General features: G+C 36.9%; 1 protein-coding gene across 3 annotated transcripts in view; it reads left to right on the forward strand.

Moving 5' to 3' along the window:
• Nucleotides 1-21,452, forward strand: part of TENM1 (teneurin transmembrane protein 1) — a 1,172,023-nt gene that overhangs the window by 793,706 nt on the left and 356,865 nt on the right. The window lies entirely within an intron of this gene.

Consider the following 21,452-nt stretch of genomic DNA (forward strand, 5'->3'; position numbering starts at 1 on the left):
ACTGGCAGAAAAACAAGTGAATTGCAGCATGACATGGCTTTATTTTACTACTGTTCAGCAATTCTTATATACTGTTTCTTTTTATAATTTGAGACATGATAATGATTTTTTTTTCCCCCCCCCCCCTAAGAATTCTTACTGATGTATGATGCATTTATTTAAGCATCAGTGGACAAATAAAGTTATCCACAGGTGACTAACAACCTTGAATAAATACCATTTCACTCAGCAGCTATCCGTAGTACCTTAGCAATGCAATTACATGCTGGGACCTATTATCCCAATTAATGGACTGTTTTATATTCACTGTGCATTATACTTGAAACTCTTTAGAGGCCTGGCCTTCACTTAGCCAGAGGCAAAAAAAGAGAAATGTGTAACAAATCACCAAGAAACAGCTTTCATTTACTTTCTGAGATATGTAGCGTGTAATTATACTTTAAGCATAACTAGAAAAGCCTCAGAAATGCCCTTTGATTTAAGTTACAGTAAAGCCATATATTAAAACCATGATTAGATATAGCTATCTTGTTTTCCAAGATTATTGTTGGTAACTGCAAAAGTAGGTATTTTGCTATCATCTTCCTATATCTTTTATTTGTAAGCGCTTTCCAATGGTTAAGTTTGATTACTTTAAAGATTCCTATAGCTTCCTTGTTTCCAAGCATATGAGATAAGAGCAGCACATCATGGGGGCGTTGTATTTGCTGGATGGGTGAATAAATAAAGGAGTCTACTAAGAAGTGTGCAACCAGTACTGTGTTGCCTGTTTGTAAAACATCAGCCCTGAGCGATTCTTTGCCAGGCTGGACTCTGACCACGGGAGTTTCACTTGACTCCCTCTGGTGGTTTCCAAAGCTGCATTACCAAAGCGATAAAAGCAAAGCACAGCTGTATTTCTTCTCCTTATTGTAAGGAGCATTGATTGCTTCTCATTGTATATTATAGCAAAGGGGCAGTCTATTACATAAATTTATTGCATTTTCTTCATGATAATTACTGGAAGTTATTGAACAAGGCAGGGAGTTATGACCAGTAAGTTCCTGCTAGAGCTGAGGAAGCAAATCCACAGATATTTAGTGGATCTAAACAGCTGTAAACAACACATCCTGTTTACAGTGTAGTAGGAATTTACAACTTACAGTGTATTTGAGGATTTTTTAGGAATCCTGCTCCCACTACTACAAATTCAGGCTTGAAATATGAACTGCTGTAAAAAGGCATGTTATGTTGTACCATGTAGGTACTTTTTGTCAAGCAATTTGACAGCAGTTAAAATGACCACTAGGTTCACCATTTCCCTTATTCAAAAATGGCATTACTATTTCATGACAGCTGGTTAGGGAGCCTCATGAAATCTGCATGCATACATTAATGCCCAATCACTCGCTTTACCATTCTAAAAGGAATCTATCCACGGAAAAAAATCAATAATGTAAGTGTCCCAGTAGGTCTGTGAATTCCCATAAAATACAATCACCAAGTCATCTTTCTATAATGTCTTTTCAGAAATAATTTGTTCATATATTTAGTGTCCATTGGCAACTGTGTCCTGCCAGCTGTGGGCCCCACACCTTTTGCACGCCAGACTTCCCTCGTACAGCACAGCAGCACTGCCTGCAGAGCAACTCCAGACAGCTCCTGCTCTGCCTGCAGCCCTGCTGTACCTGTTTAAGTCCATGGCTTTGCTACGTGTGCACATTTCTATCACCTATATCCAGGTGCCACCCTTCCTCAATGCAGTCTGACTCACCTAGTAGCCAGAGGAGCTCTGAGGAAGAGGTTAGTTGCAACAGCCAGAGCAATCACCAAACACTGTTCCCAGATTTTCTGGGGAAGCCTCGTTTCCTCAGTCCCTTCCCCGCAGAGTGGCTGGATGTGTCCCAACAGCGATCTGGAGAGCCCCCAGTAAAAGAGGCTGAGCAGGTGCCTGCTGCCTGCTGGTTGTAGCCATCACCTATGCTGCCTACAAGTCTGATGTTAAATGATAAATGCCCACCTACAAAGTGTGCAAATTCCAGTTTCTGTAATAGTTTTTTCTACCCTGGGTGAGAGAAGGGCCTGATCTGTGAGATTGTTTCAGATCCCAGCACCTTCACTGTACTCTCGAGTCCTGAGGCATCAGTTAACATGGTGCTTGGGATAACTGAGACACTTAGATTTATTGCTGAATTCAAACAACCCTTAAATTCATGCCTCGAAAAAAGACCCTGAGTGGAGTTGTAGCTCAAGCCAGTGTTATAATTGTCTAACTATTGCGTAAACATAAAGCAATGGTCCATAAACATATGTAGATTAAGTGTTTTTACTGACTTAAAATTCCAAAATTCTAGGTTTTATTACTTGTATTACTTCTAAGACATAAGAGAGGTTTTGTTAAAATGCAGGCCCACTATAGCAAGTGTCAGTGCATTAACAAAGCAGCTCAGCTGGCCCACCATAGGAGTGCTACAGGTATAATCCAAGTATACATTTAAAGATGGTGAATAAAAGCCAAAAAGAAATTAAAATATAAACCAGTAAATCTAGAACTTTGTCCCTAAATATATGAACAAACTTGTACAGTAGATAGAAGAGCTGGCAAGTATATTAACTCCAATTAAATGTTGACGACTTTGATAAATGTTGCAATCTGAATAAATATATAAGCGATCTTCACATTACTCTTCATTTATTGACATTCTTGTACTATTTTGAAGAAGATTCATATTCCACCAAAGACTTTTATTGCTATAATATTTCACAACTGACTAGCCAATTTCTTCCATTATCTTAATATTCACAGACAAAATAAAGAACTAATGGTATCCCTAATGACTATCTTTGTCAGATATGAAGACAGCGAGGGGAAAAAATAAAACTTGGTAAAGAAAATTTGTAGCTATTGGTCACTGTTTCTTACTTTGGTTTCAGATATAGCACTGAAGTGGGTTCAGATTTATTTTTTTTTAATTTCCTCCTATCTGTTTTTTTCTGGTGTTCCTCTCAGCTTTTTGCTTTTTGAAGGACAGAAGCTGAAGGTGGCCTTTACTGAGTCTCCAAAGTACTTAATGTTTTTTCTACTCCCTAGGTAGAAGTGTAGGCAATTTAAGCACTTTAATTTCCAGAATTTTATTGGAAGAAAAATCATTTACAAAAATGAAAAATTACTTGTTCCTATTTAATTTTGAAGCTGAAACAAAGATTTAAGTTATCTTTGGCAGTGGCGATAGAGCTGGACTAGAACATCAGTTTCTCAGTTTTAGCCACCTGTCAGAGAAGAAAGGAAGAGGAGGGAATAATGTGGTTGGCCTTCTGCTGGAAGGAGTCAAGTCTTCCATGTCTGGTTCCACCACTGCTGTACAGGCACATGCCCTTGATATGTACTCTGATGTATGGCTAAAATCAATAGGATCATAAATGTCAAAACTTCTTCCTGTCTTGCAGTGATTCGTTACTTTCTGAGCTTCTTAGTTACAATAGTCTAGACGGAATATATTTTTGTTGTCTCCAAGTATTAATTTTAGAGCACTATGCATAATAAGAAAACTTAGTATCACTAGTATTGGTAATTGTCCAGTAGAAAGAATTCGGTAATAACAGCAGAAAGGATTTCTGGAAAAAAGTTTACGGACATATAAATAAATTGTGATTTCTTTTCCTCCTTCCATGGTATTACCAATTTTACTAATACAGAAAGGGTGCCAGCCTCCTGTCCAGAATTTTACTGGAAACTGAGAGAGCAATTAATGTATTTCTGGTACACAGCAATGTGGTCAATATATATATATAATGCATTTTATAACTATCAAATATTATTACATTACACAGTTAATATTCATATTAAATAATTCATTGGGTGTTTCTCTGCTTGTACCTCAGAATAATAGGAATGTTGGTTATTTTTCACTTACAATCATGCAGAAATACTCAGAGTATGTAGATGAAAACAGCTGTTCTATAACAAAATGAGCTTTGGTGCTGTTTCATTATCACAATAAGACATTTCCAAGAGTGTGGTATTGTAAGATAGTCCTTTTATTGGATCATTTGAGGCTAGTGGGGCATGTGTTATCTCATTTTAACACACACCTTGTGTTGTTTTTTTGTTTTGTTTTGTTTTGTTTTTTTTTTAAGTAAATGATGGATGTTTCCAGTCCAACAGTTTTTTTGTGTACAGAGCAAACTAAAGAAAGTGAATAATGTGATCGTGGGAATCTTTTAATTTAGAAAGAAATGTTTCTTAATTACAGATAATCACAGAAGCTTGGCAGGAATGCTCACTGTATGAGCAAATCTCACCAGCTGCATTGTGCCTATATGGAGCAAGTACTATTTATAATACACTGCTTTTTCCTAGCTCACTTTTTTTTTTTTTTTTTGTAGTGATTTCTTCTTACTACCTCTTCCATACTGACTTTTTTAAGTCTATGCTTGCACAAACTTCATTAATATTTATGTTAAATAAATATATCTAAGTGTAGATATAGCAGTTAAAGAAACTCTCCTCTCCTCAGGGAATTGAGGTTGAGAGAGGAAAAAAAGATAAAATATATATCTAAGTATTTAAAAACGAAAAAAAGCCCCAAGTGCTGTGCTGCTGGGAAGCTAGTACAACTTTACCCCATGCTTAGTCTTCACTTGCTCTGATCTAATTCAGCTCTAGAAATGTTCGGAGAATTTTTGTTTCTCCATCTACCTTCTACTTAACAACCCCTTCTGCTCCAAGTAACACCTTCAGGCTCAGCATCTCATTTCCCACCTTGCAGCTGCGCAGTGCTTTTGTTCAAGCATGATAGGTAGAGCGATGGCTGATCCAGAGCTCTGCTTATAATCTTTCTTCAGTTACCGAAGATACCAGCTTCTGCCTCTGATTGCTGAGGGATGCTCTGCTATGTGTTTTCTTTCATGCTCACTATTGAATTTGGGGCGGAGCTTTTTTTTTTGTAAACATCTGTGAAGCCACATTGTAATTCTGCCTCAGATCCTTACTGCTTTGTATTGTGCAGTCACAAAAACAAACAAACAAACAAACAAACAAAACTTGGAGTGCTTTGGCTCCTGGTATTCTAAATCCACCACCTACTACTATTCTGACCTCATTTTTTTTTTTTTCTGTGACCGTCTGTTGTATTTTGTGTAATATTCAGAGTGCTAGCTCTTTGCATATCTTCCTCCAAGTGGAAATTGAAAAAACAAGGCTGTGACATGCTTCCGAGCTTTAAATTGGGAATTATTAACTTCTTGAAGTTTATGAAGTGTAATTGGTATCTGTGAAATTTGTGAACTATATATTCACAAGGAAAAGCAGGGATGTCCAGTAGTTATATAATATACAATTACATTTAGCATTGTAACTGATGTCTTTCATTGCAAAGCTTGGAGTATCACTTCTTCCTTTTATTTTATAGTATTCTTTATTATATTCTGTCAGAGGGTTAAGGCAGAAAAATGTGAACTATTGTAAAAAGAAATTGAGGCTGTGAGTGGAGTTGTCCCCTGCTCGCACTTCCTTTAAAAGTACTCTGATTTGTTGCAGCTATAAATAACTTTGAAAATTCCTTTGAAAATATTCCTTCCACTTTGCCATTACATAGTAGTGAATTGCATGCAGCCTTCATATTTGAAGGAAAATAATGAAAAGGAAGATACAATGCTCACAGAAGAAACAAAATGTATCAGGACTTTTTCTCGTTCTGTTTTGGGGAGAGGTTTTTTTTGTTGTTGTTTATTTTCATGTGAGTGTGTTTGTGTTTTTTAGAAAGTACAGCTACAGTACTGGTCAAAATCTATTACCGTCAAACTTCTCACTTCAGATAAAAAATAACAAAATATCAAAAATAGAAGTAACTGCACATGGAAAAACATATTATATATGTTCATCACTTGATAAAGCAGCCGAACCCAGTATTAATAGAGATTGCTATTCATTATCTGAATTTGTATGATTGACCGCTTAGAGAAATTGCTAGTGCTATGGAAAGGCTTGCAACTAAAAGGGAAAAGTCATTTAGTTCAGGGAGGTCTTGTAGGCCTCATAAAATAACTGTTGATTATAATTATACACTAATCTCTGAAATATTCTCTTGGGAAGTAGACAGATAATGAACAGGAAAAAAGAAATGAGCTCAAGCTGATACACTTTACTGTTATCAAGAATACAATTTTGCAGCCTATTGCATATTGTGAGAAGCTCTTCAAAGCTTGTTTTTTGCTAACCTCTTATTTCGTCTATCTAGTTACTTATACTGTGTAAGGCAGAAAAATGTGCATTTTCAAAGTCACTTATATAGACAAACAAAACTATTTTTGCATTTTCTCAGTTGATGTGCTTTAGAAAAAAAAAGGGGGGGGGGAAAGGAAGGCAAGGCAAGGCAAGGCAAGGCAAGGAAAAAAGTTTTAGCTGAGTGTTTAGACCTAATATATATAAAAAAATAAAAAATAAAAAATAATAAAAATAAAAACAAAAAATAAAAAAGAACATAAGAACAGATCTGACTGTAATCATTACCATGACTTTCAATGGTATATTTTCCACTGGCAGCATTACGATTCTGTGTCGTGAGAAAAATATAGCTAGTATAAAGATTGCATGTGATTTTAACATCTTACAAATTTAATGATTTGCCCTGCTGCTTATATAGAACCAGAAGGGCAAATTTATTTCTGCTCTGGTGCAACACAGAAGGAGCTTTTCCAGTTTTGACATGGAAAATTTGAAGTCATGCTGAAAGTCAAAGTAAGGAATAATCTCAGCTCTCCCTGATCTCGGAGTCAGCTGTGTTGACACATCAAAGGCATGTGCCTGCATTATTTTCTTATTAATTAGAAAGTGTTCACGAAGAAATGGAGCTAGTGAACACTGATCTGATGCTACCATCTCTGATGTGTTATTGGAATTTCAGGGTAATGTTGTGCACATCTGGGAGAGTATAACAATCTTGTGTGCTTCCTGCAGAATTAAACCTATAGCAGAGAGAACCATGGATACATTTATGATGTTCTCATTGCTTTAGATGTTCTTACTTTGCTTGGCTGTAGAATTTCTGAAATTTATAAATAAATATCCTATTTCAAGAAACGAAAATGCCCAGCCACTCTATAGCCTTAAGAATTGTGTAATTTTAGCAAAATGGATGACAATCTTCACATTTAAAGTATCTTTAGCATCTGTTTTAAGCATTGTTGAAATGAAAGCAAATCCAGGAGGGCATCACTGTATCTGTTGCTTGAAACAAATTTCAGGTGGCAGACCTTCTTCTGTCTCTGACAACTGGGATCTTCTGCCTTTCAAAGAAATGGAAAGAGCCTGGAAAGCAGTTGCCCAATACTTCTCAGCATAGTGCTCTGTATAAACTATGGGCAGTATCGCAAGTGCTGTCTCTTAAATATAAAAATAGAAACTCTTAAGTTTGATCAAAGTCTCTCTTACTTCCTTTCATATTTTCTAGAATTGCCAGTCTTGTATAATGTTACAGCTTGAAAAAAAAAAAAAATCAATTTTAGCTGTGCTAATTTTATAGATTAAGATACTATATTTTCATGATTTACAATTTTATTGCTGCTACTCAAAATATCCCGTAAGAAAAATAATGTTCAGTGAGCTCGTATCCATGGAGTTATACTTTTAGCTATATTCAAATCCTTGTATTTTATACTTCTGCCTCAGAAATATTTATGTGTATTAGTGTATATTTTAACCTTCACAGGATAGCATGGCTCTTCTTTGCCCATTGACCAATGATGACTAAATGATGTGGAAGATACACAGGCACAACCCCCAAAATCATCTACGTTGACTTGGTTCTTTTACAGTTTTGTTTCAAAATTTATGAAAGGATCTAAACATACATATAGTATCTGTCAAAAGTATATTGTGGATTAGAAGTTCACTTCCCATAAAAGCATTTTTTCTGCCTATAGGATTCAGTGCTGTAGCAGGCCGAGTGCTTCAGTTGGATGCTGAGCACTTTCATTATGACTCATGGCATGGGGCTCCTCAAAAACCATGAAAGATTAGGTCTTTAATGTGAAATCCAAATGGAGTTCGCTGCCTCCCAGGTACAACTTTATACTTCAGTGCAGTTTTAACACAATTGACCTCAGGACACTGACAGTGGGGATGAATTTAGTCACTTCAGATGTGTTGTGTGATTTCCAAAAAGGAACAATGAATTCCAGAGGCTGAGCTATTTTATTTACAAAGTGCCATACTTTACATTAACTATCTATTTTGATTTGTGGTCAAGTAGATGTTAATATTGTAAATCATATATATTTATATGTATCCATAGCAAAACTATATTTAACTAGTGTAAATAACTATATATCTTATCTATAGTGCCAATGTATCTTACATATAGTGGAACTTAAACTGTGTTAAAATCTGATATGACTGGGTAAACAAGAAGTGTACGCTGAAAAAGTTAAAAGTAGAGGAATGTTCTGGCTTTTTGCAGAGGTCAAGTGTGATTGGCCACAAACCAAAAACTAGCTAGAAGTGAACTAAGATTCACCACCACCAGACTGATTTGCTAGAAGTGAATTTGCATGTGTTGCACATGTCCAGATGTTCTTTCCAGTTTGTTATTGGCAAACAGCCCAATTTCTCTAAATCACATCTAATATACAGCAGTTTGTGGTAGGTAGAAAGAAAAATACATATTTTGTAAAGTTCCCATAGGAATCTCTCTAATTGTGATTGTCATTTAGAATGACCTTTAGAGCATAAAAAAAAAAGGATGGGAGAGGAAGAATTAAATTGGTTGTAAGCAATTATTAACAAATTCTGAACCTATTGCATGCAGTTTTCCTGTGCTCAACTTTGAAAGATACTGGTCAAAGAAATTAAAGGAAGAGATTCTACAGTTATTATGAATCCACTTATTCAATGTATTCTTTATGGCTCGCATGAATTGTCAGCAAGGGTCACTTTTTGATTTTAATAGTCATAGTCAACAGTTGAAATGCAATGTGTAGGATGAAGACTGAGTTTGACCAGCAGTCTTATGGTGTTTTAGTTCCCTTTCTGGTATAATTATCAGTGCCATAACCATCTACTGACTGTACAGTATCAGAATAAGAGCTCCACTGGAAAAGCACCAATACCTTGTGAGCCTACAAACATGTGCTGCCTGTGCAAAGGCTACTTAAACTCATGCAGCTCTTACCTAGAGCTCTATATTTGGAACAACACACATTGTGAGATCTCTGGCTTGATTGAAGCTGTCCTTTCTTGTACATAAGAGGCATTGTACATGTATATGTTTCCTTGGAAGATAAGTGCTGTTTGGCACCCAGCTACTTTTAGTAGTGCTCATGTAATGGACAGAACAGTGAACCAGGACTTGAGACGTCTCTGTGCCTGCCTCAAAAGTGAGGATACTGGTACTCATCTCTTTGCAAAGTTCTTTGAGATGGGGGAAATGAAAACCTCCGAATATTAGCTAGTGGATAGTATTGCCATTATTCAGTGAGGAGATGCAGTTCCAATTATTGAATTAAGAAGTATGTAGCAGATTACAGTGCAAATTAAGGATGCAGTTTTCTATTTATGTGCACTTCAGAAATTCTCTGTGATGTTTCATACAGTGTAAGAATAAAGTAGAACATAGGAAAAATATTGAGTTAGATATTTTTAATACATTGATGAAAGTATGAGCATACGGTGAGATAATTTTTAAGCAAACTTACATTTTTGACTACAGAATTACGTGAACTCATCTTACACCCTTATAAAGGGAGATGGATTATGTGTGCTGCTTGAGAGGTAGGAGCTTGACACCATGGCTGAGCCCTGTTGGTCTGCATACATCTTTAGTTAGCATGGTGATACTCTGTACAATTGACTTACCTTTTCATGGCTTTGAGCCAGATGTAAAGTACTGAACTAGGCAGAACTGTCATTAATATTGAACAAATACAGGTGTAGTACCTTGTCTGAATGTTGATTCAACCTATTTCTCTAGAAGGAATAATTTGAATTTCTACTGCACTAGCAACAGCAGGCTGTTTGGAAAGAGACTTTAAGGTCAGATATGCTACCTGGCTAGCAATGTAGAAGTTAGTTGGGAAAATACACCAAAATTACAGGGGATTCTTTTGTGGGGACAGAATATCACATAAGTGCTCTTGCTTTTTTTTTTCTTTTTTTTTTTTCTTCTTTTTTTTTTTTTTACTTTTTTCATCAGAAAAGTTAGCATTTGTAAAAAATAAAAAAAAAATAATATTTTCATCTCAATTTCTGTGCACTAAGCATAGTGTTAGAGTATAAATGCATTTGTATTGAAACTCGTAAAGACATGCTAGGTAAGGGAGCTTTTTGGTAGTGGTCAGATAGCCATCCCGTTCCTCTGCTGCATATAAGAAATAAAGATATCTTCTCTAGGGCTGTCCAGCAAATTAAATCTTCAGCAAACAATCAGGTGTTATGCTCTGAGCTTATTCCACTGGAGCTCTCTGCTTCACAACCCTGCTGTGATTGGACAGCTCTCAGAGTACCCAGAGTGTTAAACTCTGTAGAAGCAGCATATATCATTCACTGCCTGGACTTCTGGAGTAATATTTAATATACTCAGGGAAAGTGTCAGATTTATGTTGATTTATACCCTTTTTCAACTACACTCTGGCTTATTTTCTCCAAATTCAAATTTAGCAATATTCCTGTATCTGTATTAAGGGAAATGCACAGAAAACATTTTCTGTTACACTATTTCAATAAATAGTTTTCTACAAAAAGAATATAAGCTTTTTGTGATCATCTGTTGCTTCTGGAATCAGCTTGGTTAAGGCCATTTTATGTTTAGTAATCCAGAAATTCCTTTTTTTTTTTTTTTTTGTTAAAGCATAATTGTTTGTTATTCCATGTACAAGATGTATAGTCTTGTTTTGGTCATGATTGCTCATGCTACCATATGGGAGTTTGTTCATATTCTAGTTGAGCTAAAATCTGTTGCCATGTGTTTGACTACTCGTATTTTTTTTTAAGGCCTGTCTGTTTTTCACAGCTACATTTGAGTTTAATTTCTTGCTTTTTATTTCTTTTCATAAAAGATAAGAGTTGAAGTCAGATGTAATGATAGGATAGTAAAAAGGATAGTAAAAAAAAAAAAAAAAAAAAAAAAAAGAGAGAGAAGTTCCTTACTTCACAGTATTGCTTCTTATATAACCAGTTTCAAAAACTATTTCAGAAACAGGAATGAATACTTTTTCTGAAAGCCACTGTTAATGCACTCAGCTAATTACAAAGCAGGCATGGCCAGATGTGGCCGTACTTGAAATATCCCAGAGCCATTGACTTCTTATATTCCTGAGATTAACAGCTGATTTTTCACATATCCTTAAACCTGGCCGAGCTTTAGAGTTGTGTGTGGTCCACATTCCAGGGAGGAGTGTGGAAGTACTGGGAATGGACAGAGATGCAGTGGTCAGACCCACTGATGCTGTGCAGTAAGTAGGATCATGATGAAATTCACCACTGTTTTCTTTCGTAAATGTTCTTTTGGTATTACTGTGTTAGATAAATCAAACAATTCAGTGTGCGTGTGTGGGGGGAAATGATGCAATTCTTGTTTTGTTTTCTTTGCTTCCTAGCAGCTACACTAACAACAGATTATAGAAGACATGCTGATATTAGATGTATATTGGCTTTGTTTCCCAAACATTCTGCAAGAATAATTCTCAACTTTTTAAATATAGCTTTTTTATTTGTCTTCTCACCTATATATGTGAAGGAAGAGCTTTTTTAATTCAGTTTATTGTTGTTCTGATACACTGCTGTTATTCAAGAAATCTGGTTCTGGTAGAGTTTTGTGAGGGTTTTGTGTGGCATCTAGGCATAAGTTGGAAGAGCCTATCTGTGGGAGTGTTGCAATGCAATGCTCATACTTACTAGTTTCCTTTGCAAATCAATGAGCTCAGCTAGACTGAAAATAGGTCTGTCAAACAAAACATGAAACTGATGACTGAAAAACAGTTTAAAGGAAGGCAGAAGAAAGATATTCCCATTCAGGTACCTAAGCTAACTATATTGTCCCTAGCTTGCCGTATCACAATGTAACATCACAATTCTCTGCTGCTTTCTTAGGCCTAGGATGAGACAAAAGTACTTAAACAGAGTTATAGGTAGTGAAGACAACTTTGAAAATTATATGAACAGAATGGAATAGAATAATGGAACAGAATGGATAAAAATAAACCTGAAAACAAACAAAAAATAAGGACTGGATATTTTGCTTTTAGAATAAGAGTCTTGAGATCTAGTGAGCGCTGCTTTTGAGAGCTAAAGGTGCTTTGATGTTTAATTTTACTCAGGTCTTACAGAAATATGTGTCAAGAGATTGTACAGATATTTCCGTATTATACAACATTGCTGTGGATGTGGGTTCATCCACCCCATGCTGATGGACCCCAAACCAGGTGGAGAGCAACACTGCCAGTACCAGTACCTCATGAAATCTTTGTGAATCCCATAAAATCCCCTTATTCCAACCAATTCTGCCTTTTTGTTTTGTGGAATCAGAGATTTTTTCTATTGAGAAAATAATTACAAGAAGACATTGAGTGATTGTTTTTTTCCCTTAATTAAGACTGCTTCCATTTATCTAGAGCAATTTAACCTGAAATTAGGTATGAGGAAACAAGGTCTGTACCTTTTTTTTTTTTTTTTTTTTTTTTTTTTTTGTACTAGTGTTTTTTTGTTTGGTTTGTTTGTTTGTTTTTGTCTTCTTTTGTGTTTTTTTTTTTTTTTTTCAAATAGTCTTTCTACTCTAGACCCCTCTGGAAGCACAGATTATTTTGCTAGCAGTGATTAACAATAAGAAACTTTGTGAGTTAATGACCAACAATCCCTACCTTCTATTCATTGCAGCTCTGCTACACAGTCCTCTGACTTTCTGACTTTTCTGCCACAGACCTGACATGAAAAGAACCAGAGCGCCTTTGACCACTGTGAATTTTTATAGCATGTCACGATTGCAGAAACATCTGTGCACATAAACATATTAAAAATTTGCTGACAAGACCATAAATCACTGAAATGCTAAACACCAAAATATCAGTTTTGCAGTCAGTCATTAAACAAAACTCATAATCTATGCAATTATACATTCCAGTATAAAATCCAATATTTCACCTCACATTTGTAAATCTAGATGTGCACTGCTCCTTTTATTTGCAAACACAAAGCTAATCAACAGAGATATTTCTGTTGAGGTAAATAAAGTGGCTCTATCCATCATTCTCTTGTCAGAAATAGATACATTTCTAGTTAAACCTTATTTTTCTTATACAGATTGTCAAATCCAAGGGACACAGTCTACATTAGTTCTGCTTATCTGAATCCCAGGCACATCAGTAATAAGCACATCAGCACATGGATAGCGTGCACAATGTTTCTTTAGGAAGGAGTTCAGGAGCTAAATTTTTCAAATTGATAGAGGACCTGTTTTGAGCTCAAGACCGTATTCATCCCACCATTCACGCTCTTTACTGAGTCATTAATATCCTGTGCTCTGTGAGTCAGTTCTGCTGGTGCATTCCAAGAAAAAACTTGGGTGCAACCTCTCTTTGAGAAAAGATTCAAGGGCATACTTACAGTCTGGTGGTCTTCTACCTGGCTTTGCTGTTTTCAGGTATCTCTTCTGTCCTCAAATCAATGTCATTAGGACTGGAAGTCTTTCCAAGAAGGTGTTTTGATATCATCTGCCACAAAAACAGGTTCCATCAGTATCCCATGTTAAGGTGGATGAGTTTTTTTATGAGAAACATGCTTTTAAGGCACTAACTCTCTTACACTTGTGGGATGGAAGTGCAACACATTGCCCCTGTGTTAGGTATCTACTATACATTGAATGTTACAACATTTCTGCCTAAATCAATCTATGCGCGTTAACATATCTATGTATTTTCATGAAGCGTAAAATTACCAGATAAAATTACCTTTGTTAGAACTTTCTTTTTTTAAGTATCATCAAATGTATCATCTAGTTTAATCCAGTAGCTGCCCATAGGTAGTAAGTCATAGTCTGACTGTAACATGCAAACTGAAAAATTGTTAACTAATTAGTAAAAACTGTAGCTGCTTCTTGCATCTCATCTGAAACCTTATGGGTGAGGTCATTTGAAATAAAAATGTTATTTTTTTCATCCTTTAGTAGAATTTCACTCTCTATAAAACAGGTTTTAGTTCTGGGACGAGTGTCAGAAGGTCTGCTTCTGAAACAATAAATGTAGAAGAGCATATCAGAGTATATGACTTGCCATCCTGACCTGCAAGTCTCGTGTAATTTCGCAGTGTAAATGTGAGTCAGTTTAGTATTTGATTGAAAAGAAACTTATTTGAGGTAGCATGCAAGATTCAGGGTTGTAACATCAGGGGAAGATACAAGGGAGTTAGCTCAGCCTCCACTGGTGCTTCTCAAGCATTGCTGTGAGGCTAGGGATAAACTGTTACTTGGAGGATTTTCTGGATTTCATAAAACTAAGCAATTATTTCAGTTACTGTAAGAATCTTGGGAGAAAAATCAGTTTACATGTAGGCAATCTTCTCCCTTCTTTCCCTCTGTTACAGTTTCCTTTTTCTCACTTCGCATAGGCTGCAAAATGTAATTTTACAAGAAACAGACTAAGGAGAAAAAAAGTTTCTGTAAAAATTCTATCTTGCCTTTGGGGAAGAGGGCTTGGGTGGTGGAAGAGCTGAGATTCTCAACAACTGCAGTCAGTAAAACACCACTGAAACTTTTCACTACTAAAGCTACATTAGGCTAGGTATGTTCATCACATTCCAATATGCTGTTTAGTTTTTCTTGCTCTTCCATCAGATGTAATATTCTGCTTTACTTTTTCCCAGAACTGTTGTCATCGACTTCTGTGCTGTTGGATGCATTTCATCTCGTAGGTAGTAGTATTGGAGAAAGTGGGGGAAAAACAATGCCACTGCATTTACAAATTCAGCTTTCCCTCCCTCTACCCCCCCAGGATATCCATACCCAAATGTAGATACAGTTCCGCAGTGGGAATGAAGCATGTGTTCAGTAGGGAAATCTTGAACTTTTCAGGAAGCATACCAACTGATGTTGAAGAACATACTATGTTACTAAATGAAATTAAAGACTAGAGAAGAGAATACATCTTTCTAAGTATTTTCTTCGTCCTGAACTAAAAGCGAAATGATAGAATAAACTTAAAATAAATGAGATTATACCATAAGTTATAAAAGATATAAGATATAAAAGATATAAGATATAGAAGATTCCCACTGGAGGGAATTCTACATTTTTGTATATTTTAAAAATCCTCATCTCTGTTTAGAATCCCAGTTACAAGCCTGATTACTGCTGCACACTAACTCTGTATCTTTGCACTCTGTTTAGTTTAATGTCAGATTGTAGACTTGCACACAAAATGTATAATGGAGCATTTCTGAATCCCTTGCATGCTGGGATTTCAATGTCCTGAATTAATAGGAGGGGCTTGCCTGAGGTGATAAAATAAGAAAATGAATCACCCCAGAACATTCAAATTAGTTGCATGTCTCCATAAAGCAGAACAAAATTAAGAGGTAACTGTCATGAAAGTAAACTCTGTCTATGTTGATTCCTCAAGTAGATTATAAATACAGGAAAAACAAATATGCATTCAATTAATGGAATGCTTTACGTCTTGAAGGACTTTGTAATCACAAAGTGAAAAGACCTAGAAATGGGATGAGTGATCAAAGCTGTTCAAGAGGGTATTCAGGTAATCTCTGAGTTCTATTAACCCTCAATAACTGAGTCTGCTTATCACTCTTTTCAATTATTCTGTTTTTCTTGGGTTTGGTGGTTCTTGTTTTAAAGCAAGTTTGAACATGGAAGCAAAAAAGTCAAAGGATCATAGGATAGGCCAGGTTGGACGGGAGCTCGGGAGGTCACGGAGTCCAGCTTCCCACCAAAGCAGGGTCAGTTATGAGGACTAACCAGGCAGCTCAGAGCTTTATCACTGGGTCTCAAAAACCTCTGAGACAGAAACTGTGCAATCAGTTTGGGCCCCTCCTTGACTGTCAACCCGTGCCCTGAATCTTCTAGTTGATCTTACCCTTTCTGCTTTCCAGCATTGGAAAATTCAGTCTGCGAGTGAAGTGATGAACTTTCTTGTGCTTTGTTTTGTAAAAAGGTTTATGTACTATGCAGAATAAAAATGCATGAGATTTCATTAATTAGAGTGCTCCACAGAGAACTGGAGAGGTGTTTGTTTCCAAAAAGATAGATAAAAGCTAGTCTTTGACAGCTGGCGAGAGACTATTATGGCTTGGAGAAAAAGGCAAAGGAAGATTTTGGAGTTTTAAAAATAAGTAGGAAAAGGTCTCTTTTTCTTTGTTTTCTTAAAGGTAGAGGTTTTTGTAACCAAAATAACTGAACGTTAAATCTATGTTCTACACAGCCTATGTTGTCCAGTCAGTCTTTTCCAGACAGCATTTTTTTCACTTTTCCTCACTGTAGGACTTGTCACTCTGTTTGACTGCAGGCAAATTCCATAGTCATAGGTCTCTGAAAATACTCTGAGGTACAGCAGTTGACAATGTCGATGTTTTAAATGTTCTCATTAAGTTCCAGTCTTTGGTATACTGAGGAAGCACGGAAAGCTCTGGGACATTTGTTTCAGACTTTTCACACTGAACAAAAGAGCCTATTAATGTTAGGGTCCAGGTCAAACATTTCTTTCGTAATAAGACAAGACACTTAAATATATATGTGTATACGTGTATATGCCCATATATATACACGTGTAAGAATAACATAAAACAACTGATTTAGCGTTTTCTGAGTCCTGCTTCACCACTTTAAGCCTGTGGTATCCATGAGAGTTTTTCAGAGGTGGTTTTGGTTTTCTGCAAGTCACCAGGAATAGTTTTGTTTCACTTCAGTCTAAGCAGCAGCTCTCAGCATATTTCCTGTGTCGAATTTTTTTTTTTTTTTTGGGGGGGGGGGTTGGGGCGGGGAAAAAGAAGTTGCTTTTCTGTCATTCAGTGGCAGATTTGGGGTCTATTACATTTATGTTCACTTTAAAAAATGAGAAAGTGACCATTTAATTCACCTTAACTGTGTTTAAGGTAACAGACAGGCAGCCTTACTTGGCTGCAGAGGCTCCCTCTGTTATTAATAAGTATCTCCAAAAATAGCCTTCCTTTGTGTGCTTATGCACTCACGCATCCTGAATAACATTTCTATAGCAAAGTATCTGTGCTGGGGAGTTCTATTTCACAACAGCATGATTCTGCTGTTCAGCGTACTGGCATGAATTAGTTCTCCTAGGCCCAGTTCAAATAGTAATCGCAATTCTGTGTAGCATGTTGTAGTCAAAATGCATAAAACCCATGAATTGTATAGGTATGTTGTACTTGACTTTGCTGATAGCTTGGTACCAGTAGCTATAGCCATTTTGCACTGGACAAAAGCAAATCAATAGATTCTGTGTGCATTGCAGTGTTGTTTTTCCTTGGCTTGTGATTATCACCTGCAAATAATGTTTCTGCTAAGCACCTCATTTATAAAACCCTACGTGACTTACAGATTATCAAGGTTTAAAGAGAAGATTGAGAATAGTGATGAAAATAATGCAGTGCTGGCAAAGATGGACTAGGTGACCTAAATAGGTCTTTTACATTTCTAACTACACTGTCCTATGAATTATATATTTAAATCTAAGCAAGCATATGAAAGGAAGTAATTGAAGAAGTTAATGTAATATTCTTGTTCAGGTAATGGCTATCTTTTTTGTTACTCTTTTCACTGGAGCTTAATAGAAAAGTATATTTATGTCATTTTGAGGTCAAAATTTTTAAAGCATTTCCAGCAAAGGACTGCAGCTAGGCTGGTCCTTTTGGAAGGAGGTAGCAGTGCCCTCCCGGAGAAGTCAGAAAACTTGCATGTCCTAGCAGGATTAGACATCAGTGCTGAAACCTTTGTTACTACTTGGGTAGGTAGACCTACAGGGATCCTAACAAATCTACATGTAACTGCAGCACACGTGGCAACTATGCAGAAAGCTGGTGTTTCTGCCTCATTTCTTACATGACAAAGTGGGTTGTTTGGGCAGAACAATCATGTTTGAGCTACATCTCACTGGCTTTTCCCTCACCCAGCCTGAGCCAGGTGAGCATCCCTGCTGCCTCTACAGCCCTGACTTACTCCAACAGTGCTCTTTATACTGAAAGAGAAACCTAAAAGTTTCTGCTCCCCAACATGCATTCCCCAAGCTCTCCAATTTGGATTTGCCCTTCATGTCTCAAATGGGGAGGAGAAAAAATAATTAATTTTTCACCAGGCTGAAATCATATTAGATATTACTTAATGTCATGCTGGAATTAATGACCATTGCTGAATTGCTTTATAGGCACAAGGGTATTCCCCACCCAAGCATGCACACAGAAGTCCTCCTTCTGAGAGCTGAATGAGTAGCTCATATCTAGTTTCCTATAAGATGAAGGGAGGATTGCTCATATATACATACCCTAAAATATCCTCTGCATATGAATGTTTGTAAGGGAAGACTTTCTTGACTGACTTGCCATTCTGCAAACTTCAGGCCCTGCTTCTAGGAGCACACTGGGGTGCTGGCTTCAAGCAGTTTGGCAGAGCTGCCAGCACAGCCAGAGCATGGGTCAGCCTTGAGCCAGCACCCCAAAGCTGCAACTGCAGGGTGAGGTGCCTGAGAAACCTCTGATGAGCTGCTTTCACAGCTTCTACTTGGTAAGAGTCCTTGGGTCTCTCTTACCATGATGAGGCTGTTACACTTAGAAATAATAGGAGACTAGACTACATTTTCTATGCAATTTAAGGAGATGAAGTCTGCAGGGATGATGTCTTGGTCACCAGGCTTCAGGATAGACAAACAGGCAGGTCATAATGCCAGAACTGGACGAGCAGAAGACTTGACCAGTTTTGACAGCTATAAATAACAGTAAGATTTTCTGTAGCTTTGAGGTCTTTACTGGCTTTAATAATCTAAAGTGATTCTGTGGAAACTGTAGTGCCAAACATTAATGTCTCCTGGAATTGCTCAATCGACGAAATATCATAGAATCATAGAATATCCTGAGTTGGAAGGGACCCTTAAGGATCATTAAGTCCAACTCTTGACACCGCACAGGTCTACCCAAAAGTTCAGACCATGTGACTAAGTGCACAGTCCAATCTCTTCTTAAATTCAGACAGGCTTGGTGCAGTGACCACTTCCCTGGGGAGCCTGTTCCAGTGTGCAACCACCCTCTCTGTGAAGAACCCCCTCCTGATGTCAAGCCTAAATTTCCCCTGCCTCAGCTTAACCCCGTTCCTGCGGGTCCTGTCACTGGTGTTAATGGAGAAAAGGTCTCCTGCCTCTCGACACCCCCTTACGAGGAAGTTGTAGACTGTGATGAGGTCCCCCCTCAGCCTCCTCTTCTCCAGGCTGAACAGGCCCAGTGACCTCAGCCGTTCTTCATACGTCTTCCCCTCCAGGCCTTTCACCATCTTTGTAGCCCTCCTCTGGACACTCTCCAACAGTTTCATGTCCTTTTTATACTGTGGTGCCCAGAACTGCACACAGTACTCGAGGTGAGGCCGCACCAGTGCAGAGTAGAGCGGGACAATCACCTCCCTTGACCTACTAGGGATGCCGTGCTTGATGCACGGCATGACTTTATACTGCAAGGAACCGGCAAGTATGTGTGTACGCCACTGTCCTTCCCTGGCAGGCAGTGTCTCCTCTTCTGTAAGACATAATGAGATTCTCCTCTGACTTTGGTGACAGAGATCTGTGCCTCTGTTGGGGAGAGTTCCTGAAGATGTGGTATGCAGCATAGCTGGGAAAGAAGATATAGATGGGTAACATGTAGAAGAATTAAGAATTGTTCATGCACCTGCAAACTATGATAATAAATATACGCTGCAAATTAAGGACTTGAAGGCTGGTTAGAAACTGCTTCTAGTCTGGCTGCCGATGAAAGGAAGGATTCCTGCTGGGGTCTCTAACAGAAGGAGTAGACTTGAATCTTTTTAAAATTGGAAACAAATTCCTGTGTTTTAACAATAGTGATGCAGATGTCCATTGGGTTGATGTAGCTCTAGAAGATCTATGTTCAAAGAATAATAATGGCAGCACATTCAGACAGCTGAATAATCCTATCAGCAGAACATTCGAATTATTTTATGATGAAATATAATGTACGATTTATATTGATGCAGCAGGTGCTTAAAGACCTCCAAATTCACTGCCCTTGGATATATACAGAATTACAATGACAAGAGCATGGCAAATGTTAAAATTTTAATGGTACCCACTGCACTTGTAATCGTGTAAATTCTATTAATACTGAGAAAAAACTCAAGTCTGTTCTGAGCAGCAATGTTTTGTAATATCACCTCTCACTTATATTTTAGTTCTTATTTGTTGGTATTAGTAACTAGCATGCTAATATATAGTAATATATACTATAGTAATATAGAATTGTGGTATTTCAGCCCTTCAGTTGATGCATGTGAAGGGGCATATGGACTATTTTTATTCGGACTTTGTCTTGTTGATAATAAATTTTATAGCTTGATCACTGAAAAAAAAAATAATCATTTAATTTGGTTGTCCAAAGTATTTGACTCTGTAACCTTTTAAGTGTAACTTTAGAGATCATATAAAATGACCAGAAGAGTTTCAGATAGCACTATCAATATTCATTTGACTTTATCGTTGTCTATCAGGGTTAGTTTACATAACAGTTTTTCAGTTTCTTTAGCAAATTTCTGTTTATATGGAAATAAGAATTAGCATGTAGTTACAGATGCTACAGTAAATAGAAGTCTTTTGCAAGACGTAGCTGAAGACTGCTGCAATTAAACAATGTTAACGGAAAGGCACACAAATAACCTTACATTGGATAAAGGCATAGTTAGAAAAGCTAGAGATCTGTCCCATAGAGTTCACAGTTTTTGCAATTAATTAGAGAACATTAACATAAAATTATTCTGGCTATACTCCTGTGATAGTCTGTTCTCTGACCTGTAAAAGACTTTTGCTCTTTCATATAAGTTACTTAGTGAAGTATAAACAGTCAAGATATGCTTGTACTAGTGCTGAGTATGTTCACTGTAATATTGCTTATAACTGGAGGAAATACTAACATTATATTCCATGCTAGTATAAGTTCAGTCTGTTATGCTGGTATGTTTAGTGTGTACAAGAAATACAGTGTTTCTGTGCTTGTTTCACATCACAGGTTTAATTTTTACTGCTGCAATTAGGGCTGAGCATAGGATCCAAAATGGGGAGGTAATCCTCTCTTATTTTCTGTCTAACAATTAGTTTGCCTGTGAGGGAAATGCACCCAGTTTAAGTTTGCTTATCAAAAGAAAAATGAAAATGTCATAGTTGCATTAAATTTGTAGATTTAAAAGAAGTATATAACACTACAGTATTTAAAATGCTTTCAGCCACATTGTTTAAAGTGCTTTTGGTTATAAAAA

This window comes from Aythya ferina (genome assembly GCF_964211825.1).
Source record: "Aythya ferina genome assembly, chromosome: 13".
Taxonomy (NCBI): Eukaryota; Metazoa; Chordata; class Aves; order Anseriformes; family Anatidae; genus Aythya; species Aythya ferina.